Here is a 27566-nt window from a genome sequence, read left to right on the forward strand (position 1 = left end):
AGTACAAAGTCCAACAAATTTCTCACATGCTTTGCAGGTAACAAAGGGATTGGCTATTCTGGATCTGATTCTAGCAACAGTGAGATACTGTCTGTAGTACTGTCTGTTTTTACATCACTATTTATGTGTATCATACTTTTAGGAAAGCACCAATAAAAATTATTTAAAACTAACCAACAGTGAGGATCTGATCTATGGAGTGGAAGTGGTGGGATCCATAGATGGGAGCGACCATGTGCTCCTGGAGTTTGTGATACAAAGGAAGGGTGAAACTAAGAGAAGTCAAACATGCTGTCAAAAGTCAGATGCCAATTAGAGAGCAAAACAGAGTTTATTCAAGAAATAGCCCAAAAACAAGTCACAAACATAAAAGTTGGCTTAAAACACTTAACTTTCAGTGTTTTAAAGCAGTTCAAAACAAAGCAAAGACTTGGAAACTCTCAAAAAACTCCCCAAAGTCCCAAACTAGCAATGTAAACTTAAAACTCCAAACGGAAAACCTAAACTGGGCAAAGGAGCTATCCACTGAGTAGCTAGTAAACAAACTTTGGAAGCTGGTGCAAAAGGAGAGAGAGCGGCTCCAAGCCGCTACGGAGACAAACACCAGACTTTGAGATTTAAAGGGACAGAGCAAGGAAACGTCGTCAAACCGGTCCGGAGTCGAAACAGGAGAAATAGCAATAAGAGTGCAGACAATGCCAGGAGCTCAAGGAACGAAGCGAAGAGACGTCGTCAGGTCGGTCCAGGGTCAGGAAAGGAGGCAGCAACAGGGTCGGGAGGCCAGCCAGGAGTCGAGAGCCGTAGGTAGTCACAAATCAAGGAACGACGCCGAGAAGCTTAAGGAGCGAAGGCAGAAGAAGAGTCAAGTTCCAGTCCAAGGTCCAAGGTCCAGTAGTCATCAATTCAAGGTCCACGAAACGGAATGGCACAAAGAGCCAAGGCAATGTAGGCAACAGCAGATCTGAAGCAAAGTCACAGTCTAGTCTTCAATAACACGTACAGGAGTCCCAGTGGCGCCCAGCAACACCTTGCCACACGCAAAGTGAAGTGCCTAAACATTCCCATTTTATCTCAATTCTCCCTGAGTGTCCAAACACCAACGCCCAAAGAGCAGGTGACCCAAATCCTTAATCTGAATCAGAACTCCACACAGCTAACGCCCTTGGGTCGGGTGTCCTGAATTCTTCACCAGAATCCCAATCAATCTGCCCACGCCCAACACCATGCACACCTGGAGATCCATCCTCACTCCTCCAAGCAGCCCAACTGGGGTCTGCTTCTGAAGGTACCCAAGTTTCCCCAGTGTCAGCAGTATCCATGGGCCCCGATTCCTCCCCAGGCATCTCCGGTGCCCGTGCCCAGTCAGTGCCCACTTCTTCAGCCACCACCTGTTCCCCAGCATCCATTTCTTCCACAAACTCCCAATCTGAATCTTCCTCAGAAGACTCCTCATTGAGATCCCTAAATCTCTTTCTGTGCAAATCCTCCAGCAAGCCCTCCTCGCGAGGGTTTTTCCTTCCTCTCCTGATCCCACCATCATCATTCACAGTCCCCGAAGGCGCAGTCACAACACATGCATTCTAGACTTTAGGAGAGCTGACTTCAGGAAATTTAACAAAATACTGAGCATGATTCCATGGACAGGAATACGAAACGAGAAGGGAGTTAATGATGGATGGGAGTTAATTAAAAGTAAGATATTGAAGGCATAATTGCAAACAGTGCAAGCAAGGATTAAAAATAGCAGAACTGTAAAACAACTAGAATTGATGTCCAAAGAACTTTTAAGTGAGCTAAGATTTAAAAGAGGCATGTATAAGAAATGGAAAAGGGGGGAAATCACCAAAGATGAATTCAAAAACCAACATTTGCTCCATTCTAACAATGGCAGAGGCACCTGCACAACCAACGGATCTTTCCCCTTTCTTCCTCTTTCAGCAAGTGCTTCTGCCAATGTCAGAACACCTCTTCCTGGTTGGGTGGATGCCCCATTCTGACATTAGCAGAGGTGCCTACATTGACCAGGAGTTCTCATATAGCTATGTGGACAACTAGCGGCAGCAGTGCCAATGACACAGAGAAGGTAAGGTGCATTCAATCCCAGAAGATCAGCTGCAGGCCCCAGCTATGCAAAGAATGGCCTTGGGTTTGGAAAAAAATGTACCGGGTATAGTGCCGGTCCATGGCACACTTACACTGGGTTAAACTGCCCAGTGTAGATGAGTCTATAAATATAGCTGGATTTGGCTACTACGTGTTTGGGTGTAGGTGAGTGAACAGGGCTGTCATTTACTACTCAGTCTCAGACTGGGCTGCTATATCCCCTTCCTGAAATCTGAATATATAATTTGCATATTTATCAAAGTATTCTAATTAAGAAAATGTCTCTTATTTGCATTATGATTTGCACTCATTGTGCAGTACAAATAAAAGAAAAACAGCAATTATATTAACACACTGTCATGCACCAACACTCTCAACAGATCACTACTTTTTGCCATATATTTGTTAAAATCTCTAGATCAATCAAAATCCACAAGAGGCCCCTGAGATTGTTTTCCATTGGATCCACAGGGCAAGGTGCAGAGAGAGGTAAGGACAAGTGATCATATTTGAAGAGGAAATGTGTTGTTTTATTTATTTCAGAAATGCAAAGTAAATATTTGATTATAACTTAAAACAATACACCTTAACTTTATTTCACCTATATGATTTTTCATCAAAAATGTACATGCTGAAGAGCACAACTGTTCTAGGATGTCTGCCCTCCTATCCAGTTGTTATTTGTTGAGGCTGGTTAAGGTAATGATATTCTCGATACCTTTTACATTCTCATTCCCTCATATGCCATTTCCAACATGTTTCCATCCCAACCATGTGTTTATATGTGTAGTGGCATGAACACTGGACTATAGCTTGAGACCATGGTTCAAATCCTGACTGAGCCATGGAAGCCCACTGAATGTCTTTCCATAAATCACAAAAGGGAATGATAAAGAACCTCAAGAGGAATGCTTGAATCTAACATCAAAACTACTTGCCTCACTCCTTCTAATGGTAAGGCCATTCTGGTTTTGCCTCAGTGTTAGATTACACTCTTTGTAAGCAACCAGAACCATTCCCACATTTCTCTCAATGGATCTGCAAAAGGCTTCATTCTAAAACCCTGGAAACCTGCTGCTAGTCCATGGGGACTGTTTTAGCACAGATGGCTCACTGGCCTGAGATGTGTCTTTTGACTACCTTTTTAGACCTTGATATTGAGCTCTCTTCCATCATGAGGGATACAGCCATTCAGTTCACAAAAAGAAATAGAGAGTCTTTAACTTAAGGGTATTTTACAAAAAGCTTCACATAGATAAGCAGTTGTTATGATTGTAAAACAATCAACAAAACAGTAGCCTGGCCACCATAAAACAAACAATAAAAAAACACTCTACCTATGGCTTCTGTGGCTGCCTATTATCAGTTGCTATAGCTGTCTTGCACTGCCAGAGGCGAGATACAGGTTTAAATCACAGGAGAAGAAATGTTCCATCATTCAAATAAATCCTCCTAATGTTAAAGGTAGTTGGCCAATGAAACAGGTAGCTATTGAAAAAGGCTGTACAATGTGTTTTGATTATTGAGGTTTAAAATAGTCAACAGTAGGCTTGATCGATCCACGAAAAATTTGATTCTAAACTCGTTGCAAAAGTAGAGGGGGGCAGCGTTTCGTTTTTGAAGGTATTTCCGAATTTTGCCCCCAAAAAATTTCAAAATTAACGAAAATTCGTTATTTTCTAAATTAATTCGTTAATGGCCAACGCGCATGCGCAATTCCCAAAAACAGCACAGAGGGAGAGGACTTTACAGGACTCTCCCACCCTCATTTTTTGAGTGATCTTCTTCAAACTTGGTACAGTGGTAGAACACATTTAACACTGATAGCTCACCAAAATTTGGAACGTTTCCCTTATCCTCTGATTTTTGGCGAATTTTCATAGCTTTTATAATAAACCATTTTTTAATAATTGCAGAAATCTGTTCCTGGTTTGAAAGTCTTATTTCCTGTTAAATTGGGTTGTCTTTACTGTGAAAGTCATTGTTCTACTTCAGAAACTTTGTTTTTGTGGCTGAAACTTTGTTAAATTGGTGTGTGTGTGATATATACTGTGTATATATATATAGTCCCTGCATATGTGTGTGTGTGTTTGTGTGTGTGTGTGTGTATAGGTAAAGGTAAAGGTATCCCTTGACGTTAAGTTCAGTCATGTCTGACTCTGGGGGTTGGTGCTCATCTCCATTTCTAAGCCCAAGAGCCAGTGTTGTCCATAGACACCTCCAAGGTCATGTGGCCGGCATGACTACATGGAGTGCCATTACCTTCCCGCCAGAGCGGTACCTATTGATCTACTCACATTGGCATGTTTTCAAGCTGCTAGGTTGGCAGAAGCTGGAGCTAACAGCGGGCACTCATTCTGCTCCCGGGATTTGAACCTGGGACCTTTCGGTCTGCAAGTTCAGCAGCTCAGTGCTTTAACACACTTCGCCATCGGGGCTCATGTATATATAATATACATACACATACACACAATGTGGAGAATATGTGGAAAGGTAGATAGATAGATAAGTTGGGAGCCACAGCGAAGGCACCTTCCTGGGAGCAAGGTCTAATAATAATAATAATAATAATAATAATAATAATAATAATAATAATAAATCCCTTACAATATCCAAGATGGGTACCATTATTGGCAGAGAAAGCCAAGCTGTAGGAGTTGAAATCCAATCATTTATCCTCCCTATAGAATCAATTTTATATGCATTTTTAGCTACAGAAAAGCTAAAATCAGGACAGTAAAAGAACAACACCCAGAAAATGGGAATTCCAGACAGGAAACAATCAGGGCCAGCTAATACCTCCCAACAAAGGATTCCCCCAGGTAGGAAGCAGCCAGGCTTTGAAGCTGCAAGGCTATTCAATGCTAATCAAGGTGACCAATTGCAACATTCACACTTGCCTCCCACAGACAAGAGTTCTTTCTCCCACCCTGGACCTTCCACAGATATATAAACCCCACTTGCCTAGCTTCGCACAGACGTCAAAACCTCACCACCGGGCCCCTCTCTGTCTCTCTCGGTCTCTCCATTCCCGGCTCCATCCGCCGCCTTCCCGCCTCACAGAGAGACACCAGGCCTGAGCTGAGGCGAGGCGGCAGCGGCGGCCATTTCCCCCCTCCGTCTTCCTCCTCCTCCTCGGCCTCCTTCCCCCTCGCCCCCTCCCATTGGCTGAGCCCGTGACGCCCCTTTTGCTGAGGGGCAAAAGGAAAGGGCCTGAATGGTGGGAGTTTGGGTGATTTGCAAAAGCTTTTTTTTCCTAACGAAAAAAACGACGAAATAAGAAAAAACGGCCTCTCGCGATTCGAAACCGCGATATCCAGACGTGTGGACAATCAAGGCCGTATATTGCTTCAAAACAAACGAAAATAACGAATTAATAACGGGTAACGGGGAAATCGAATTATTTGAGCAAGCCTAGTCAACAGCTACTAAACATATAGTTCCTTATTGCATAGTTTGACCTGAAGCATTTGAACCCTCCCAAAGTATTTTCTCACTGTCTGATGTTTTAGATAAAAATAAATCCTGGCTATTACTTCCTAGGTTGTAAGAGCATCCTTTGTGTCAACATTTCCTCTATTTGTTCGTATTTGTTGCTATCAGTATAGCGAAGTGTTCGCCAGCCATTGAGCGTAAATTGCTGCAGAGTTTTTCTCCAGCCTCACTTACAATACCACAAGGCACAAAGTGACCCAAGCAAAGAAGGAGCAAGCACTCAAGGGAAACAGCACAGTGGCGTCAAGAGTGAGGGTGTGACGACAATGACTTCCTTGCTGTCTGATTAGTAATAATTTGAATGTTCCCAGGAGTGGGATTTTGTATGTCACAAAGACAGGGAGAAGTAGAAAGGAAAGCACAAGCTGACCCCTAGGGGCACATTTAAGTACATTGTTTTGCTTTCTTGAACATCAGAATGGCAGGAAGAAATATTTTAATTAACCTATCCCTAGGCTTGCAAGCTTGATGCATATTTTCTTTTCTTTTGAGCAATGGGTTTCTTCTGCAGGCAAGACCACATTGTCCTGTTCTCCCTCTGCTCCTCTCAGTTGTAATTTAGGCAGAAAAATCCACCTTGACAGACAACCAGCTTCACTAGAAATAATCCTCTCCACCTACTAGGCATGCCAAGCCCAGGCTCTTCAGAATGCGATTGTATCGATTCCATCATTCACACTCTAAAAGTAATTGCTCCCTCTGAGCATACAGGCTCCTGGTTTCTTTCAGGATGTCTCAATGGTTCACAATCAAGACCAGAGCATTTTCTAAAATACAGAGGTCTGGGTAGGCAGAGAGATCTCCTTGAGCAAATGGAGTGAGATCCTTCATTAAAATAAACCAGACAGTTAATAAAGTCTGACTGGCAAAAGAATCACTTATTGAAGACTTGGTCAGTTTTTCTGTAAGTCATTGGCCCTGAGCCAGATGTATGTGAGTTCAGCAATTTGCTATGCATGTAACTGAGATGTGTAGGATTATTTACATCCAAAGAAAAGATTCACTCAGAGCATGTCTACCTGGGGATATTTTCCCAGAACTGCCCTGGAACTGCCTTGGATCCAGCACATATTTGCTGAATTGAGGTCCATGTGTCCTCTTGCTGGCCTGTGTTTTTGTCCTCATGTGACCCAACCATTCTTTCCTGGTCAGCATCTTTGTCATATCTGCAGAAGTCATAATGGAGTGCCAGTGCAATAAAAGAGGAGAGGGTTAAATGACTCCCTCCTTCATGCTGATCACAAAGATGCCCAATTCTGACCACTATAGATGCAACTACAATAGCCAGGCATTGGAGCAGAGCATCCAGATAGGTTCAGGTAGGCAGAGGGCTCTTCTTGAGCACACTTGATAAAGTCTTACTGGCTGCAGCCCAAGGATACTCTGAAGCTTACTGCAAACTCCAGGGTATCCCCTGAATTTATTTAGTGGAGTGTAAAATCAGGTTAAGAGCAACAATTTCCAGATACTGACCAGACATTGCTGTGTGTTGTGAAGACTGCCAGTGTCAGATTTGAAGTATGATGTGGCATTTTATTTCGTTTTCATTTTGCTTTGTTTTTACTAGAGTAGACAAGTCCTCCATCGTATACTGTTCATTTCATTAGAATGAATAAAATTCTGAAATCATTGTTCAATGCCAATGTTTCTTGAATGATAATAACAAGTGTTCAGTCATTTGTTCTATGTAGTACACAATGTGTAATAACATATTTTCCCAACCTGAATGGTTGTTGTCGGTGCAACAGTTCATCCTTGCTTACCAACTTTTTCTATTAGAGTAGTGAGCATCTTTTTGATGTCTTCATCTTGTTCTTTACAATCTGGCCTGGAATATAAAATAATTCACGGATCGCTAGCACCACTGCCCTGTATCACCTAGCACAAGCATGGACATCTCTAGCACACAAGGCCTAATAGTACTGTGTTACATTGGAGGCATTCACACCAAGAAATGCCTTGAGGCTGCACTACAGCTCATTTTAGAAGAACTTCTGATCACACTTAGAATCTGAAGAACTATATGTTATTCTGTGTTCCCTTAAATCTTAAATCTTATAATCTTATTTGAAGTTGGGATATATATATATATATATATATATTTTCCATAGATAAAAACGTAAGATATAAATAACTGGCATAATAAGCTATGTAATCCTTCTCTGAAAAATATTATGAATATATGGATGAAATATAAAATAAAGTTGCTCTTTGGTATTTCACTACTAACACCAGAAGTGGACTTAGAAAAATTCCCGAATAATTTAAAAAGAAAATTAGAGAAAAGATTAAAAGAAAATAAATTAATAAAAATAAAAGATTGGAATATGAAGATGTTTTATTTCATGTCAAAAACATTGCATAATAAATAAGTTTAAAAGTAATAAAATAAAGGAATCACAAACAGCTAAATAGTTTTGGACCGAAAGCAGGCAACAGCAATTGCATTGTCCATAGCTTTAAACAACTCCTCCTCCGTGCATGAGGCAGCGCATTGTGGGAAAGCATACATATGAGGAATATGAAGATAACAAGGAAAAAGAGACTAAAAGATCAAATTTTAAGAAGTGAAACTATATGGTTTAAGAGCTTACAATTGGAAAAATGGTCAGCAGACATAGGAAAGAAATATAAGGGTGGTAGAGAGTATACATAATTTGAATTAATGATTATTCAAAGAGACTAAAACAGGAAATGAAACAATTACAGGCACAACATGTAATATTTACAAAATATTGATGGAAGAAGAGCAGATGCAAGACCACCTCAGAGAAACAAGGGGAGAAGATTGTGAAAAAGTGTAAATATAAAATTATGGAAGGAATATGCAATATGCCTTTTTGAAAAATATATCTGTAAGGATTAAAGAAAACTATTGTAAGATTGTATGGAGATGGTACTTAATGCCAGTCAGATTCAACCAAATAGATAAGAAATATTCAAATCAGTGTTGGAGAGGTTGTCAGTAAATAGGCTCATATATACATATGTGGTGGACTTGTAAATATATACAAAAATTGGAAAATGATATTTAAAGAGATAAGGAGTATAACAAAATTTGAGATAAGGAGCACACCAGAAATAGCTTTACTACCGATATGTGATAATATTAAAATGTAAGAAATAAAGACGTTAATGTCCAATTTACTAACACTAGCGAGGCCGATGATAGCTAAAAATTGGAAAGAAAAGCATAATTTTCAGCTAGAAGATTGGCATAAAGAAATATGGAACATTGCGAGAAATGATAAATTGTCATGCGGTATTAGGACTAAAAAGGGAATATGGAAAGTAAATGATTTTTGGAAAATATGGAGAACATTTATAGAGTATGTGTTTGCTGAAGGGTAGGGGAGAAAATCTGCAGTAGAAACAATGGCATTTTGGAAATATTATATTAAGTGGTTTAGTCCAGGGGGAGGTTGCACCCATTTTTATCTTGTAGAGTTTATTTTGTGGATCATATGTTTAAACTGAAAAAAATGTTGAAGCTCAACGTAACAGTGTGAAAACATAATAGAAGTTCTGTTACTGTCATTTTTCTAATCAACCTAACAGTGTGAAAACATAATAGAAGTTCTGTTATTGTCATTTAATAATTTACCTGGTTAAAAGTGGCACCACTGATAACTGGCTCTTCCTCACTACAGTATTATTATTCTATGATGCCACTGCTACTGCATCCTTTGGAAATTTGGGATTGATCATTTGGGGGGACACTTAAGGAGCTTTCTGGCTGAGGGTTTTTAATGTTCCTCATTGCCCTGGAAATCTCAGGATCTGATAAGATACTGACATTGAAGTTAAAATATACTTATAGTTTATTTATTTCATACATTAAACCTTATGGCAATAGATGCAATCATTGGATGATTATCAGGATAAGACTTCAAAGTTAGTAGCAATGACACTATTAAGGAATATATTTCATGAAGAACTATAACAAGGTAGAATAAGCTTTCTGTAGGATTGTTTTCTTCCTTACAAACCTGTCCATATTTTAAGATCTACTGAGGAGTTCTTCCCTCTGACCACTACCCTCACAGGCACATTTGGTGAGAGCATGGGAGGGCCTCCTCAGCAGCTGCTCCCAGGCTCTGGAATTCCCTTCCCAGAGAAGTCAGACTGGCACCTTCACTACTTCCTTTTCCTGGGCAAGTAATGACATTCTGTTTTGATAGGCATTTGATAACTGATGGTATAAGGCCTGTTCTGCCTGAACAATGAGCTGGATTTTTCAATATGTTGTGCTGGTGTATACATGTATGTTTAATTGTTTATATTTAACTGGGTTTATTGGTTCATCTCTTATCAACTTTTGTATTTTAATACACTTTAACTATATGTTTTTTTACTATATGTAAAAAACCGCTTTGAGTCCCAAAATAGAAAAAAGTTATAATAGTAATACCTGACTACCATATTGGAAGAAAGGCAGCAACAAACTGAAAAGGCTCACTCTACACTGACCACTTAATGCAGCTTCAAGACAACTTGAAACTAAATGTACCTGCCATAGGTACAAAATGAATGCTTCATGCTTAATGTATATTTCAGCATTGATCCATGAATAAGTTGACCCAAATTTTGGGTTTTTTTTTACTTGTTCACAAGTATGTACGGGCAGTTTTCTCTTCATTTTTCACTTTGGTACTAAATGAAAGATGAACTTATAATGAAAGCAAATGGACCTGAATTTTCCTAAAAAGTCATGGAGACAGCAGGAAGCAAATAGTAAACAAAACAGTGCATTTATGTCTCCAACATGCCAGGATATATTATATTATTGGTTCAATGACATCTTTTTAAAACTCTATCTTTTACCACCTGTAGGCTAATTTTTTTCCCGTTTTAATATAAGTTTTTTCTTCGTGTACTCTGTGAATGCACACTAATGGAGAAGCTGCGCCTGCGCAGGTTCCGACGGAAACTCTTCCAAGCTGAAGTTCAAATTTTGGCGGTAACCACGCCCCCCTTCCCAAGGGGCATATAAGGCAGCCCCAGGCGCCCGCTCCCCAGTTCCTTTTTTTTCCGCCGCAAGGTTCACTTCGGACTCTTCGCATGTCTACTACTCGTTTCAAGCGTTGCACGCAGTGTGCTGCTAAAATTCCTGACTCGGACGGCCACGCCAAGTGCCTCTTCTGTCTTGGCGAGGCTCATGTGGTCAGTACCTGCCGTTTTTGCCTAGCTCTCACGGCTCAGGCCAGAAAGAACAGAGCCGCGAGGCTTAGAGCGGCGCTCTACGAAAAATCTCTCGCGCCAGAACCGACTCCGTCGACGTCGGGTACGTCGGCGTCCTCAGCTTTGAGAGCTATGTCGGCGCCACCAACTAGGCCTCCGGCGGCCAAGGCTCCCTCGGTCTCGTCCAGAGCGTCCAAGGCCTCCAGGGCCGCTAAACCGGTCAAACCACCGTGTACTGTGACGACGGCGACCGTATCGACCCGCTCCGGAAAGGTGGGACCTTCCTCGACGTCGAGCTCTCTGGCTTCGGTGACCTCGATCCGCTCTCGTATCGGTTCCCCTCCGTCCTCCTCTGCTATCAAAATAGCCTTTAAAAGGGCTCACGAGGAGTCTCGCCGAGCGCAATCCGACTCAGCTGTGGTTCCTCCCACACCTGGCAAGTCCCTGAGGGTTGCATCCAAGCAACCGCCGGCGAAGAAACGGCTAACTCAGCGCTCCTCCTCCTCGGCCTCCTCAAAGAAAGACCCGCCATCTTCCTCGACAACTTCCTCGAGAAGGTCTTCTCCTATTGTACCAGCCCAGAGGCCTAGAGACGTTTCTCAGTCTCCATTGCACCCCCTGTCTGATGGGGAGCTGCAGGACTCGCCCCACCACTCTACCCAAACGGTGGTCAGGGTGCCGGTGCCGGAGCCCCTCGCGCCGCCTCGCTCGTCGCGCCAACAGCTCTTCCCTCCCACCTCGACACCGGAGCGTGGCAGACAAACGGCACGCCTGGCTCGGGCAGCCCAGGCCTCAGCCTCTAAGGACCTTCGGCCTCCGGCCCTCTCTTCCCGCGAGGCCTTGCCTCCTCCTGAGACTGTGATGTCTTCCCCCCCTCAGTCCCCCCAAGGGGCTGAGGAGGAAGATGTTGATGTCGACCGCCCAGACTCTGTCCTCTCGGCCTCGGTGGTCTCTCTCGGTCTCGACCTCTCTCCTCCCCACGACGCGTATGAAGCGGACCCGCCTTCTCCTACTGACAATGTTCGTGCTTTCGCTGAGCAAATGGTCAGGATGGCCGACGCCCTGGGTTTGGAGATAAAACAAACCTCCAAAGCAGTGTCTGACCCAGTCTTCAAAAGGGTGCAGGCCCAAGCTCCGCCGGCCACGCTACTCCCCTTTCTGCCTTATCTGTTGGACGTTATCCAGGCTTCCTGGAAAAACCCTTCCTCCATTCCTCCGACCTCGAAGAGGATCGAGACTTGGTACCGTACCGACGATGATACCCTGGAGTGGCTCAAACACCATCCCGACCCTAACTCCCTGGTCGTTAAGGCCTCTCAATCCTCAGGTCGTCAATCGAATACTCCGGCCGACAGAGAGGGGAAGCGCTTCGACGCCGTGGGTCGAAAACTTTATTCCGGAGCCCTTTTGCTTTGCCGCATGGCGAATTATGGAGCCTGCATGGGTGCCTACCAACAAATTATCTGGGAGAAGGCGCAGCCCTTCTTCGCTAAGATGTCGGACGAAGACCGCTCCGTCCTCACTACCCTCCAACAGGAGGCAGACTCGCTCGCTCACCATCAAATACAAATGGCGAAGCATACAGGTGATACTGCGGGTAAAATGATTGCCCACGCGATTTCCATTCGCCGCCACGCCTGGCTGAGGTCTTCGGGCCTCTCCTCATCTTCCAGACAGGTCATTGAGGACCTTCCCTTTGACGCGCTCGGACTTTTTCACGCCGGTACCGATGACAAACTCAAGTCTAATCATGACTTTAAGATTCTTGCGTCTAAATGTGGCGACCAACCTCAACCTCAGCGCACTCGCTGGTTCCCGCACCGTTCCCGCCGTTTCCCGCCGCAATCTTTCAGACACCATTCTTTCAGGCGGCCTTCGGGCTCGAACAATCAAGCCCATCACCAACCTCGCCGGGGACCTCATCCGCAAAAGCAACGCGGTCGATCCACCCCTGCTCCTCCGCAGCCTAATCGGCGTACCTGACGCCAACCCCTGCCAAAGCTCCTCGCCCGCTACCGCTGTAGAGCCCACGCTGCCTCGTCCCTTCGGTGTCTTTGCAGACCGACTAGCCCCTTTCTACAATCAATGGGACTCTATTACTTCAGATGCATGGGTTCTCCGCATTGTCCAAGACGGCTACGCCTTAGAGTTCATGGACCTCCCTCCTACAGGTCACGTTCTCCACTCAAACCCCTCCCCAGAGATACTGGCCGAAGTCGAAGCACTACTGGCCAAAGGCGCTATCCGTCCCTCCCCTCCCGAACTGGACCCTTTAAGTTTCTTCTCCAGATACTTTACAGTCCCGAAAAGAGGAGGCGGGCTGCGCCCGATTCTGGACTTAAGGGCACTCAATATATTCATTCGCCCCTCCAAATTCAGGATGGTCTCTATTGCCTCTATCCTCCCGATGCTGCAGCGGGGAGACTACTTTGCCTCTATAGACTTACGAGACGCCTACTTCCACGTGGCGATACGAGAAGCGCACAGACGGTTCCTGTGCTTCAAAGTTCTCGACCAAACCTACCAGTTTACCGTTTTACCCTTCGGTCTCGTCACGGCCCCGAGGGTCTTCACCAAGGTTGTCGCCGCCGTAGCGGCCCACCTCAGGCTACATGGCATCACGGTCTTTCCTTATCTGGACGACTGGCTTCTCGTCGGGCCCGACCCGGTTCTTCTCCAAAATCACGTCTCTTTCACGCTGCGTCTTCTAAAATCTCTCGGCCTCCAACTCAATTCCGAGAAGTCAAATCTCTCCCCGTCAACCCGAATCCGGTTCATCGGGGCCCTCTTCGATTCCGTCGCAGAGACTGTGTCACTTCCGTTCGACAGATTCCTGGCTCTCCGCCACCATATCGCCCTTTGTCGTTCTGCCCGGAGGGTCAGAGCCCGTGTCATTCAGGTCCTTCTAGGCCACATGGCCTCCACGGTCCTCACGACCCCGTTTGCCAGGCTGCGCCTTCGGACCCTGCAAAGGTGGTTTATAGACACTTTCAAACCGTTCCACCACCACAACTCCAGATACCTGTCGGTACCGTCGTCCGTCCGCCAGTCTCTCTCTTGGTGGATGTCTCACCAAAACGTGTGCAAGGGCCTTCCTTTCCATCCAGCCCCGCCATCGCTAACCATAACCACAGACTCCTCCACCTACGCTTGGGGAGCCCACATGGACGGTCTGACGGTTCAAAATCTTTGGTCCCCGTCAGAGAGGGCAAACCACATAAACTTCCTCGAACTTCTCGCCATTCTCAAAGCCCTAAAAGCATTCTCCCCCCTCATCCGCCACAAGTCCATCCTCATTCAATCGGACAATCTAGTAGCAGTATTCTACATCAACAAACAGGGTGGTACGGGTTCGAGGAAACTGATGCTCCTCTCCTCTCGTCTCTGGATTTGGTGCATAGCCCACGGCGTACAGATCTCTGCAATCCATCTACCGGGCGCCCAAAACGGCTTAGCGGATGCCCTCAGCAGGATGACTTCTTCCTCTCACGAATGGAAGCTCGATCCCGAGGTCCTCGACGGTCTGTTCCGCCTCTGGGGGCGCCCTACTCTGGATCTCTTCGCGTCTCCCCACAACGCTCAGCTACCCCGCTACGGAGCGAGGCTCCCCCCGAACTCTTTCCCCGGCTGCCTAGGGGATGCCTTCCTTCTGGACTGGTCGGCGGAGATGCTTTATCTTTTTCCACCGATTCCCCTCATACCGAAAGTTCTCGAAAAACTTCTCTCGATCTCGGTCACGGCGATTCTCATAGCTCCGGCCTGGCCCCGCCAACCGTGGTATCCAGCCCTTCTTCGCCTCTCCAGAGGATCGTTTCACCCTCTGCCTCTCTCGCCGCACCTTCTCTCACGGGAGGACGGCAAAATTCTTCACCCGGACCTTTCTTCCCTTCATCTCACTGCATGGAGGATTCTTACCTAGCCTCCCTTCCACAGAATCTGCAAGACGTCCTGCGGGCAGCCCATAAGCCGTCTACTACCAAGGCTTATTCCTACAAACTCTCTCGCTTTCATGCCTTCCTTCGATCCCGTAACGTCGACACCTTCCCGACCTCGGTATCGGTGGTCCTCGACTTCCTCATGACTCTCGTCGAGAAGAAACTTTCTCTTGCCTCTATAAAAGCTTATCTCGCAGCTCTTTCCTGGTCTTTTCAGCGCCACGGCCAGCCATCTCTTTTTTCTCACCACCTGATCAAAACTTTTCTCCGGGGCTACAATAACATCTGCCCGCCGTCGCTACCACCTACGCCGGGCTGGAGCCTCGAACTTGTTCTTTCTCAACTGTCTTCTGCTCCCTTCGAACCGCTTGCCTCGACCGATCTACGCCTGCTCTCCTGGAAGTTGGCCTTTCTGGTGGCGATCACGTCGGCACGACGGCCATCCGAGCTCGCTGCCCTCAGAGTCGACGAGCCTTATCTTCGTTTCCACCATGACCGCGCTGTTCTTCGCCCGGACATTACCTTTCTTCCTAAGGTGGTGTCAGCCTTCCACCTCAACCAGGACATTGTCTTACCAGCTTTCTTCTCTAACCCCTCCTCTCCTCTCGAGCAAAAACTGCACCTTCTCGACGTTCGGAGAGCACTTCTTTTCTACAGGGACCGTACTAAGGACATTCGTAAGTCACAAAGACTCTTTGTCGCCTATGCCCGGGACAAGTTGGGTAACCCCATCTCTTCCCAAAGACTGTCCCACTGGATCGCTCAGGCCATTGAGTTGGCCTATGAACTGGCCAAGCGACCTCCCCCTCCTTCCATCCGCCCGAGGTCGACTAGGGGCCTCTCGGCGTCGACCGCCTTCCTTAGGGGTATTCCGCTTGACTCCATATGTAAAGCGGCTATCTGGTCAAACCCTCTCACGTTTGTCTCTCACTACAGGCTGGACAATAAGGCCCTTAAAGACTCGGCCTTTGCAAGATCAGTACTCTCATCTTGCCTCTCCTGACTCTCAGACGTTTTTTCTCTTCATATTCACCCACAGGTGACTCTCTATACCTCTCCTTCAAGTTGGACGGGGTTTTTTTCCCCATACCTGCCTCTAGAGATATGTTTTTTCCCATGATTGTATTGAGCAGTTGCTCTGTTGCTTTGTACCGCCTCGTTGGCCCTGGCGGATATGCCAAAGACCAAGATGTGTTTGTCCCTCTCCCCCTGGGAGAGCGTTTATATGCACTACGCAATTGTGTATTTTTCTCTATCATGTTTATTGAAAAATTCCTTCCATGTTATGTTCTTCTTCTATGATGCTCATGTTGCATTGCACTGGTCCTTTCGGACAATTTATTGCACTGGTCCCTTGGGACGGTTATTTTTTCTATGTCCTAATAAACACGTGTTTGGACATTCACTGTTTGTCGAGTTTTGCCTTGTCCCACCATCCGGGACCTTAGCGTGTTAGTCTCCATTAGTGTGCATTCACAGAGTACACGAAGAAAAAGGACAGGTTGCTTACCTGTAACCATGTTTCTTCGAGTGTACTCTGTGAATTCACACAAACCCGCCCTTCCTTCCCCTCTGGCAAACCTCTCCCTTTCTCGTTGCCTTGGCGGCGTAGGAACTGGGGAGCGGGCGCCTGGGGCTGCCTTATATGCCCCTTGGGAAGGGGGGCGTGGTTACCGCCAAAATTTGAACTTCAGCTTGGAAGAGTTTCCGTCGGAACCTGCGCAGGCGCAGCTTCTCCATTAGTGTGAATTCACAGAGTACACTCGAAGAAACATGGTTACAGGTAAGCAACCTGTCCTTATTAACTACTCTCCCTAGAGAACTGGAGAACAGTTAAGGCGCATTTTGTATGCCTACTGTCTATAAAAACAACACAAAAGAGTAAGATTATTATGTCATTTATAAATTTAGGCAATTATTGTTTGTACATGTAGGCAAATTATGAACTGTAGTAGCAGCTAAGATTCTGCTGTCACAGAATAAACTTTGACTAGTATTTTTTGTGTGGGTGTTGCTGAAATTTGCCACCCAGATTATGATTGTTCTTTAATCTCAGGTGCATGACTACAACCAGATAGTGCCCATGAACCCCATTCCCTTTGGCCACTGGTTGGCCATGTGATACCAAACTGAATTCTGTGTTGGAACTGTTTCACAAGAACCTGAGGATCATGTGAGATACTTCTTATTTTCAGCATTGGTTGAGAATCTTCTTGTATGTTATTGTTGGGCTCATCTATACCGAGTAGTTTATCCCAATGTAAATATGCCCCAGAGCAACCCTGGATGTTCATGCTGAATCCAGAGTCATTGTTCACATAGGTGGGGGGTGGGGGAGACTCTACATTGAAGTTGTTAATGTGGGATTTGTGTATTGATAGTGTTTAAATGCAATTTGTGTCTTGGTTTGTATTGCATACTGATTGCATCATCCAGAGTGTACTATAGTCTGTAAAGAGTTAATTACTGAGAAGCTGTGATGACTTTGATGTGTGGCTGGAAGTGGGGAGTGTCCAGACACAAGTGTGTGTGCATTACCGATTACATCAGTTCTGTTCTGTTCTGTCTGCCTAGAGTGAGAGTCCTGTGTTTGTCTGCAAGTCTGTTTGTCTTGATTATTACTGCTTACAGTAAAACTTTGTATATAGTTTTACCATTGTCTCTGATGTCTCTTCGTGCTGCATTCCACTGACTCCATTCAACTACTGCTGTGCTACAAATTACTCTGACAGGAGTGGCGTACTGTCTCCATGTCTCTTATTGTCTCTTATTGTCTCCATGTTTCCACCATCACTCCTCACTGGCCACAGAGCTCCATTCAAGCTTCTGGGCATCATGGATGCTTCTGCTGACATCAGAACAGGGCACCTGAGGAAACAGTATGAAACAGGAAAGATTACTTGGTCCTGCAGGCACCTCTGCCAGTGTCAGAACAGGGTGCCCATGTAATCAGAAAGAAGGGAAGGGGTTAACCCATTATGATGGCTAATTGGTGACACAGCCATGATCCATCCCTTTCCCCCACACACTTAATAGCACAGGAAAAGGGCAATGGCACCAGTATCCCATCTGAACAGCCAATTGAACTGAATCAGATCCGGTCCTGCTGTCCAGGCTTTCCTGAAGCCACAAGTTCCTCCAGAGTTTTACACCTGAATATCCTCCAACTTTTCCCAAAGTGGGGCAAAACCACTTTAAACCCCGAATTCCAGAATGTTCAGCAGAACTAGCTGTGCGTCACGAAGACAGAGAATCTTCCATTTCAGGTGAATCTGGATATTTAGCTAGGGCAGACAAGCCCTAAGTTGCTTCTAATGGTAAGTTTTGACTGCTGTTCTTATCAATTAGTTTGACTATTTTTCCTGCTATTAAATTTTATTGTTTCAAAGAAGTAGCCATGCTGGTTTGTTTCACCATAAAAATGAAAAAAGAAAAAAAACCACAACAGCACCTTTGAAACAAATGGATTAATTTTAGTGTGTGGTTTCATGGATTTCCATCTACCTCTTCAGATGCAGCATTGAAGTGCAGTATTGAGCCACATGTCTTTAAGGCGCTTAAAATCTAGTTGTGGGACTGAGATCAAGATATGATGTGATATCGAAAGATGCAAATAGTGAGCTTAGTGATAAACCTCCAAAGAGGTGGCGCAGGTTGTGAAGCAGCTTGACTGTGTGAAAATCTTTAGCCTGTTAGACCTGGAATATGAAAGCAATTAATTATGCTTACCCAACAGTCAGTTCTCCTACAATGGTTTTTTTTCCTGATGATAATTCTATTGTTCTGTTTGCAATGGCAGTAAAAGCACATATATGTATTATTGAATTCCTACCATTAAATAGAGAGACCAGACCAGACACAGGAAAATTGATCTAATGGCCATTTCCTGGCCTATTTATTTAAAAGAACTTGGAATAACCTGTGAATGGGGGGGGGGGGGCATTAAGGGAAATCTATCTCTAATAGGTAACTCTGTTAAATAGAAATGGCATAGCATTCGTATTCAAAGAAAAATACTGTTTGATGACCATGTGGCTGATTGATAGCACCTGGGTATGACTGTGAATGCCATGATGCTGTACCTGGTGTGTGGTAATGGTTGAGTCATATGATTTTTTTAACTTCTACTGTTTTTAAGATATATGCTTATTGTATTTATATGTTTGTTTTGTATGGCATTGAATTGTTGCCAGTTTGGAAGCCATTCTGACTCCCCTTTGGGGTGAGAGAGGGCAGGGTAAAAATACAGTAAATAAAATAATACATAAATAAATAAATAACCATGTGAGGGTTATTGCAAAGGGGTTGCATCAGCCAGTGTCCCTTACTGATAACCTATCAGCAAGTAACTATATAAGAAGGATGAAAGAGTCCATCTTTCTCTCTTCTGTGTGACTTGTGTCAGTATCTGCCTATGTTCTGTATGTGACTACTTGATTGCTCTAATTGTTTGCAAGTACAAAGCTGATGGTGGATCTGAGACTCCTGTTTGTACATTTTATATACAGTAAAATGTCAGTAATCCGAGCCCTGATGAACCGAGGCTCTGGATTATCCAAGGGGCCACTGGGCCCCCCTCCCCCTCTCCTCCCCTGGGTCCAAACACCGGGCAAAGGGAGAAAACTTCTCCCTTTGCCCGGTGCTTGGGCCTTTAGAGAAGCGTGAGGCATGTTGCTAAGCAGCAGCGTGCCTCGCGATTCCCTGTGTCCAAGCGCCTGCCAGAGGGAGAAAACCCTCCCTCTGCTACGCGCCTGGGCCTACAATCTGGGTTATCCGATTAATCCAGGTAACCCGAGTTGGGGTCCGCCCATTTAAATCAGATAACCGAGATTCTACTGTATATATTGCAACAGCAAAGATTAAAGGCTCCAGAAATGTTAGATGAAAACCTGAATCTGTGCATTTACTATACTGTGTGTAGATAAGATCAGATGGTAGAGGTTGGACTCCACTGATAGAGGGGCTGAAGCACATGTTTTTTGAAATAAACCCTTAATTTTAACATTTCCTGCTTAGAAATCACGCATCAGCTGTATTTCTGTAACAAGCTCAGGCCATAAATACTTTCCTTTTTGAGATTATGTTGCTCACTATTGAAAACCTATCTGTAGAGCCAGTCCTCATTAGAGATGCATAAGTAATAACATGCATGCAACCCTGTCTGTTGAAATATGTATAATTATTTTATTGTCATTTTGTGTTATTGGGTGCCATTCTGGCATATTTATTATGTTGTCTGTTATCACGTATTTAGGAATTTATTGAGTCTATAACACTTATGTGAAGATACCGTAGAATCCTGAAGAAGGGAGTGAAAACTCTCATTTCAGCCGCTTTTCAGGAAAAATGTATAAGAACTGTTGTGGAAGTCAAGTCCCTTTTTCCCACTAGACAGGTCAACATATTCTTTATCCCCTCTTTTAAATCAGTCACAAACAGAACATTCCCCTCCTCCAAGAGATTTACTTAGCTGGCCCTGTACAATTCTGGCTGTTTGAGCACAATTTCTCAAACTTTCAGGACTACCCAGACCCCACACTGCCCCCTGGCAAGTCTCACTTCTTGATTGACCTTCCTCCTGGTCAAATTGAGCTTTATGGGATTACTTTTCCCCAGCCACCTCGACCGTGGCAACAGTGGTGACCAGGCAATCTGAACTCCAGGCCAACATCGCTTGATATAACTTAAATCTATTAGGGCTCACACAATCAGTGCCTCCTTCTTTAACAGGCCTAAGTCATTGTTTTCAGACATGAAGATGACTTATTAGGGGCACAGCATCCTCTAATAACCTGCTGCTCCACTCCTGTCACATGGTTGAGGTCAGTGATCCCAGGTAGCCCCAGCCAAGACTGGCTCCTCCCGGCTGTTTTTAGCCATTGATTTTAGCCATTGACTACTTTATATACTCATGTGAGAGTTGACCTCATGTATAAGTCAAGGGCAGGTTTGAAGACCGAAATTATGGATTTTGATATAACTCATAGGTGAATAAAGGCTCATTTCATGGTGAGGGGAAAGTAAAATGCCACCTCAAAGGGCCTGCCAACCTTAGTTGTCTCTGCCACTTCCCCATTCAGGCAATCAAAAAGAACAGAAGCAGCACCATGGCAGAAAGAGTAGAAGGTATCAATGCTTCTTTAAGGTTTTCCTGGGATGGAAATATTCTGTGTTGCTAGATTGTCATAATCATTACACTATTGCTATGATTATAAACCGTAGCTTAACAGCCAATACTTGCATTTAGGTGATTTAGGTGCAAGGACGATGAGGTTTCTGGGCCCTGCTCAGCAAACAGCGAGGCTGCAGAAATCAGGAGCGGGTCCATGTTGCAGTTCCTCATTGCAGCCCCTTCACTGGTGGAAAGGGACTGGAAGAATCCCGCTCTTTGGATTTTTTTAAACTATAAATTTCTAGCCATTATTGCTGTAGATGAAAATCCACAACATATTCTGCTGATGAAGAAGGAGACATTTAATGCAGGAGAAATTAATGCAATATCCCAAGCAGTTTAGTGAAAGCATCTTTAGGAGTGTAACTACCTACTAGGCTTGTCAGATCGATGGAAAAAATGTTTCAATTCTCGTTTCTGAAGTAGGGGGTGCCAGCTCTTCGATGTAGAAATTATTTCTAAATGTTTCACCCAAAATTTTCGGATATTTCCGAAAATTCGTAATGTTTCTAAAATGTTTCTAAAATGGCGGACGCGCATGCGCAATCGCCAAAAAACAGGAAACCGGGGGGACTTTTCTGGGGGTCTCCCGCCCTCATTTCTTGAGCTATTCTCATCAAATTTGGTACAGTGGGAGAACACATTCCACACTCTTTGCTCAACAAATTGCAGAATGTTTCCTGTCTCCTATGATTTTTGGCGAATTTTCATAACTTTTTATAATACACTATTTTTCAATATTTGAAGAAACCTGTTCCTGGTTTGAAAGTCTTATTTCCTGTTCAATTGGGTTCTTATCACTGTAAAAGTCCCTCTTCTACTTGTGTAGACTTTGGATTAGAAATGCAGCACACGCCAAGCAATGCCTTGACAGGATTGGCAACGTCCTTTGGAAACTATAAATTGCCTTTGAACCTTTTTATCAATGGTGCCACTGGCTGACCTTGTGATTGCAAAAATGAAACTCTGGCTGAGGACTTTGGATTAGAAATGCAGCACACGCCAAGCAATGCCTTGACAGGATTGGCAACATCCTTTGGAAACTATAAATTGCTGTGGACCCTCTATTGAATCAAATCAATGTCTGTGATTGCAGAAATAAAACTCAGCCCAAGGCTTGGGAATAGAAATGGAGCGTGAGGGAAGCAATGCCTTGGCGGGTGCCCCACGTCCTTTGGAAACTGTTACTTCCAATGTACCCTTTTAAGTTTGAAAGCTATGTGTGTCTTTGTAATTGATGCAATAACACTCAGCCCGGGGGCTTGGGATTATAAACGAAGCGTGAGGTAAGCTTAGCGCTTACAGGGACGCAGACGTGCTTAGAAAACTATAATTTTCAAGCTCCCTCCTTTTAAGGCTTGGAAAGAAAGGCTTATGGGGTGATTGCTTTATTCCAAAAAAGGAAAAATAGAAAGGCAAAAGGTCTACCTCAGGAGAAGGAACCAACCCAAAGCTCAGCACTAGCAGGGAGGGACGCAGACTCCTTTGGAAAAAAAAATTCCCAACATCCACAGCAAGGACTCTTCCCCAAGCCAATTTCCCCCCAACACAATATCTAAGCAGCAACAACCCTCTACCCCCAGTCACTTTGCCCTTTCAGCTTCACGGCGCGCGCGAACCACCCTCTCTCCTCGGTATCCCAACCCAGAATGGCTTGGCTCAGTGCGGAGGCGATTTTTATAGTGATTCTACACGTGGACGCGGAGGATGCTAGCCCCCACCTTTTTTAGCCATCGTGGAAGACTCTGATTGGCAGGGAGCGGGAGCCATGTTAGGCTGCGCTAGGCTCCCGTTCATGTTAGGTTGCAGAAAAAAAAATTAAAAAAAAATTTTTGGAGGAAAAAAATTAACGAAAATTTTAAGACACAATTACAGAATGGGCCAACGATGGATTGTATTACATTGCCAGTTGCGCCCAGGGAAAACGTTTCAATACTCGTTTCAAAAAACGGGAACAATACGAAATAATTACGGTAGGAGAATTTTTACGAACTTATGGACAACCCTACTACCTACCTGTCTGCATCCTTTTCTTAGGGTAAAGCTGAGAAATCAGTGGCCCTTCATATAACGAAAACTCCAGCTCTCGCCACATTCAGCCAACCTGCCCATTCATCAGAGTGATTGAGAGTGGCACTCCAGCAACATCTGGAAAAAAAAACCCAGTTTTCCCCAACCCTTCATTATGATGTATGCTCTAGAGGCTTTTTCCCTATCAAAAAGCTGTGATAGGTACCCCATATACTATCCAGAAAGAGGAGGAAACTCAAATTGTTCCAAGGATGACACCTTATTATAGCAGGGTGGGAGGAAAGTGAGGAAGCAGAAATGAGGAAAATGCAGCCCATGGGCCATGTTTTTGTTGTTGTTGCTACCTATAACGATAATGATCATGATCATTTTGCACTGGAGGGGTGTGTTTCCAGGCCTGCGGCAGCCTGTTACAACAACTGGAGGAAAAATGTGTCCCCTGGGCCCCCTAATGTCCCTTCCCCCTAATGGTCTACAGTCATCCAACAAAGATTGTAATTTTTAAAAATCATAGAAAGAAAAAGATTCTGCCTCTGATTCCTGCAACTGGAAAGCTTTAGGGGTAACATTGCTGCATAAATGTGCCCCCAAGTTTACCTTGACAACAGTACAGAAAAGGCATTTAGAGCTTCTCAGGTTTAGAAAAGGAAAGCTGGAATGAGAACAACACGTATTGGAGGTTTATACAATTACAAATGATGTTAAGAGAGAAGTGAGAAACCATCCCTCTTTCTCACTCTCGCTTTTATGCACTTAAAAGAATACAGTAGAGTCTCACTTATCCAAGCTTCGCTTATCCAAGCCTCTGGATTATCCAAGCCATTTTGGTATATATGTTTTCAACATATATGTTTTCAATATATCGTGATAGTTTGGTGCTAAATTCATAAATACAGTAATTACAACATAACATTACTGCGTATTGAACTGCTTTTTCTGTCAAATTTGTTGCAAAACATGATGTTTTGGTGCTTAATTTGTAAAATCATAACCTAATTTGATGTGTAATAGGCTTTTACTTAATCCCTCCTTATTATCCAAGATATTCGCTTATCCAAGCTTCTGCCGGCCCATTTAGCTTGGATAAGTGAGACTCTACTGTACCTTGAAAAAAATAGAGACATTCAGTGCAGCTGGTTGGCAATAGATTCAAGTGTGATTAAAGAAAATTCTCCTCTCTGCAACATTTAGAATATATGGGAGGGACCAAAGAAGTACATGTACTTCTCAATTTGTCTATAAGAAGAGAGGGAGGGCCAGGGGTAAAGGAAGAGATCTGATCTGTAAGCTATTTCACCCTGGCAGCAGAAATCCAGTCATCTGCCATTGGGGCTCTGGCAGCAAAAAAAAAAAAAAAAGGCTATAAATTGACATATTGGGGGTGGGAGTGGGGTTGATTGGATACATTTTGGAGCTGATGGGATTTCCACATGATGTAAAGAAATATAAGAATATGTAGTTCATTGCCTTCCCACTAGAATTAGAAGCAGAGGAAATAGTATTAAAGTGGTTTTAAAAGGAGAAGGAAATGGGGATGCCAAATCTCTCTTTCTCTTTGATCAGCATGAACTCATAATTCTTCCACCCAGGACTGTCTCTCATGTCAGTAGGGTGCTGAGGTTTGGGTTAGTTTTAAGGGAGCTGTCCAAAATGTTGAATCTGATTAGAGTTAGGATTCTGCAACCTCAATTTAAGGCCTAGATGAAAACCAGGAATGAGCTTATTCCACAGACTTGGAACACCAGCAACCTAGAGTTATCCCTCACATGGTTATCCCAAACTATTTGGCAAACCATATCTCCTCATACAAACCAGCTTGGGCACTACGAAGGAAGGCCTGCTGTAGGTCCTACCCCCGTCTCAAGAGCGGCTAGTGGGAACGAGAGGGGAGTCCTTCTCCGTGATCACCCCTGACTCTGGAACTCTCTCCGCAAAGAACTAGAAAAAACCCCTCCTTTCTCTCTTTTAAAAAAGTGCTAAAATGCATTTATGTTCCTTAACATTTAGAGAGGAGGAGGTTTAGAATATCACGTATAATTACTTCAGACTGGAAAGGGTGTTTCACTCTAGCTTGGCTGGCTGTATAAAAATCTTAGATTTGTTTACATTTCTGTCATGTTTTAATGTTAGATATGCAGTGGTTGTTTGGTTATGTTATTATTTAAGTTTTGTTTATCTGTTATCATTTTAATTTTGTTATAGTTGTGAATTTTCTTTTGGGATCGGGTGGGGGGGGGGTTGTTTATTTCTCTTTGTTAATGTATTCTGGCATTGGATGTTTGCCATTTTTTGTTGGAAACTGCCCTGAGTCCCTTTGGAAAGATAGGATGGTATATAAATGAAGTGATGATGATGATGATGATGATGATGATGATGATGATGATGATGATATGATTGTTCTGCCTCTGCAGTCCCAAACACATTTGGGAAAGAACCTCATTGTATATAGTGGGATTTACTTCTGATTGAAAGGACAGAGAATCATTCTATTAGTTATTTTAAACTGCCATCTATACCTGGCTGGGAGTATCCCATAAGGAATTGTATTTCTCAGTTGATATGTGTTAGATCACACTAGTAGAGCATTCATTACTATGAAATGTGGTGACTATGTTTTTTTTTAATGGAAAGGTTTGTTAACCATACTGGGGAAGTAAGTCTGCCTTCTTTCAAGATACTAAAAGGTAGAAAACAGGAGGGAACTGTATATTCACCTTGAAAATACTCAGAGGACCATCTGCTTTCCTGTTGTTAGGATTTCAGAAATGCTAAACAACTGAGCTCGTACATTTCAGTAATTGTAGTGTAGTGATCAAAGTATTGGGCTGCATGTTAATCTGGAAGCCTGATCTACTCGAGGCTCAATTGAAGCAAATTTCAGGATAGTCAACAAGAAACAAAACCACCTGTTCAGAAGAAATATGGTACATGCAGTTTATTGATTAGAATGGTGGCAAATGGATGCAGATTATATATAATAAAAGTAAAACCTAAGTTTCTTTTGTTTTGCTTTTATTGTTTATAACCTGCATCCATTTGCCACTGTTCTGATCAATAAACCTTCATGTCTTTCTGACTCTCAGTGTCATAGGGGTTTCACATTGTGCCAAGACACAATTCTGAGGCATGGGATATTCCCCAAGCATCATACTGCTTTTCCTCCCAAGGGAAAGCTAGACAGGGTAAAGCTTGTTGTGGGTTGCATAAGTTGCTCTCCCTGTATTCTAGAAGCTGCCAGAAGGAAGGAAAACACAGAGGAAAGGAAGATCATTCCTTTCAGCAGGCAGGAGGGAAAACTGCATTCCTTAGAAAAGGCTGTAAAACACTCTTATTTCAGATATGAAGTAACCAGGGGGAGGATTTTACCACAGCTGGTGTCTGTTAGGCATGTCTTTCTCTCTATACACAGTGATATAACTCTTCCACAGCTATGACAGGAGGTTGCAGTGTGAAACTGAGGAAAAAAAATGTAAACTATAACTTATTCCCAAATCTTCTAGTTTCTCCCCAAATCTTACAATACAAATGGAAATATGGGAGATCCTGGTTTCAGTCTTCAATGGGCCATTGAAGGGTACTTAGTCTCTTTCAGTCTGACCTGCTCACCAGGATAAGAAGAGTGTTTCCCCTTGCAGGAAAGAAGGAATGCAAATATCACTAATAACTACATTAAAATAAAGTTTTAAACATAGGCAGGGAGCCAGTCTTGATATGAAAATTGCTAGAAGAAAAGATGATGGCACCACTTCTGCAGATCCAAAACACGACACTAGCCAATTGATGCATTTTCCCCAGGTGGTCTGCATAAATCTATAGAACCAAGGCTCAACACTATCTAGTTAATTAGCATTTTTATGGATTTCTTCCTAGCCAAAAGTGGTTCAATTGCATTATCTACAGACATTTCCATTTCAATCCATGGTCGTGTCTTAGGCGAAGGACAGAGGGGAGGGAAATCTCAGCACAACCTTAATAATTTGCTCATTCCAAATGGCATTTACTGAGCGAAAGACTACAATGCATGTGGCATTTATCATACTCTGCAGTAATGAAAGGAAAACAAATGGGTGTCTGCTGCTAGCTTTATCTAACAAACACTTTGAGTGCTTTCGCACAATGTACTGCTGTCACTAACACTCACTCTACTATCTCTGATTAGGAAGAAAAATGGAGGCCAAGATGCATAGAGGCTGAATACAATGCTACAGATTTGTATTAAAGTAAGCATGGTTACATGAAGTGTATATTGATTGAATCCAAAGACACATGGCAGCACTACAAGATTGGCTTCCTGCTACAAATGTGCCTAGTACTCTGTGTCTCATCTACATGAAGCCATGAGCTGCATATAGAAGTAAACATACACAGTTAGAATTCTGATATGAGCCTGCCTTCCCTCCCCATTACATGTCCATGTTACATGACATTTTCTATATCCTCCATTGACTAGTGATCACCTGTTTGTGAGATGTTGCACATGGTTTGCACCATAGCTAGAAATAAATTATTGAGAAATGAGAAGTTGGGTAGCACAATTTGATAAACTGACAAAGAGAGCTGAAGTGGCAGACAATGTGTGCATATGGTTAACATTAACTAAAAAGGACAAGCTTTACCTGGCCTGGAGTCAATGTGATGGCTGCCCAATC

Source organism: Anolis carolinensis, chromosome 3 (genome assembly GCF_035594765.1).
Source record: "Anolis carolinensis isolate JA03-04 chromosome 3, rAnoCar3.1.pri, whole genome shotgun sequence".
Classification (NCBI taxonomy): domain Eukaryota; kingdom Metazoa; phylum Chordata; class Lepidosauria; order Squamata; family Dactyloidae; genus Anolis; species Anolis carolinensis.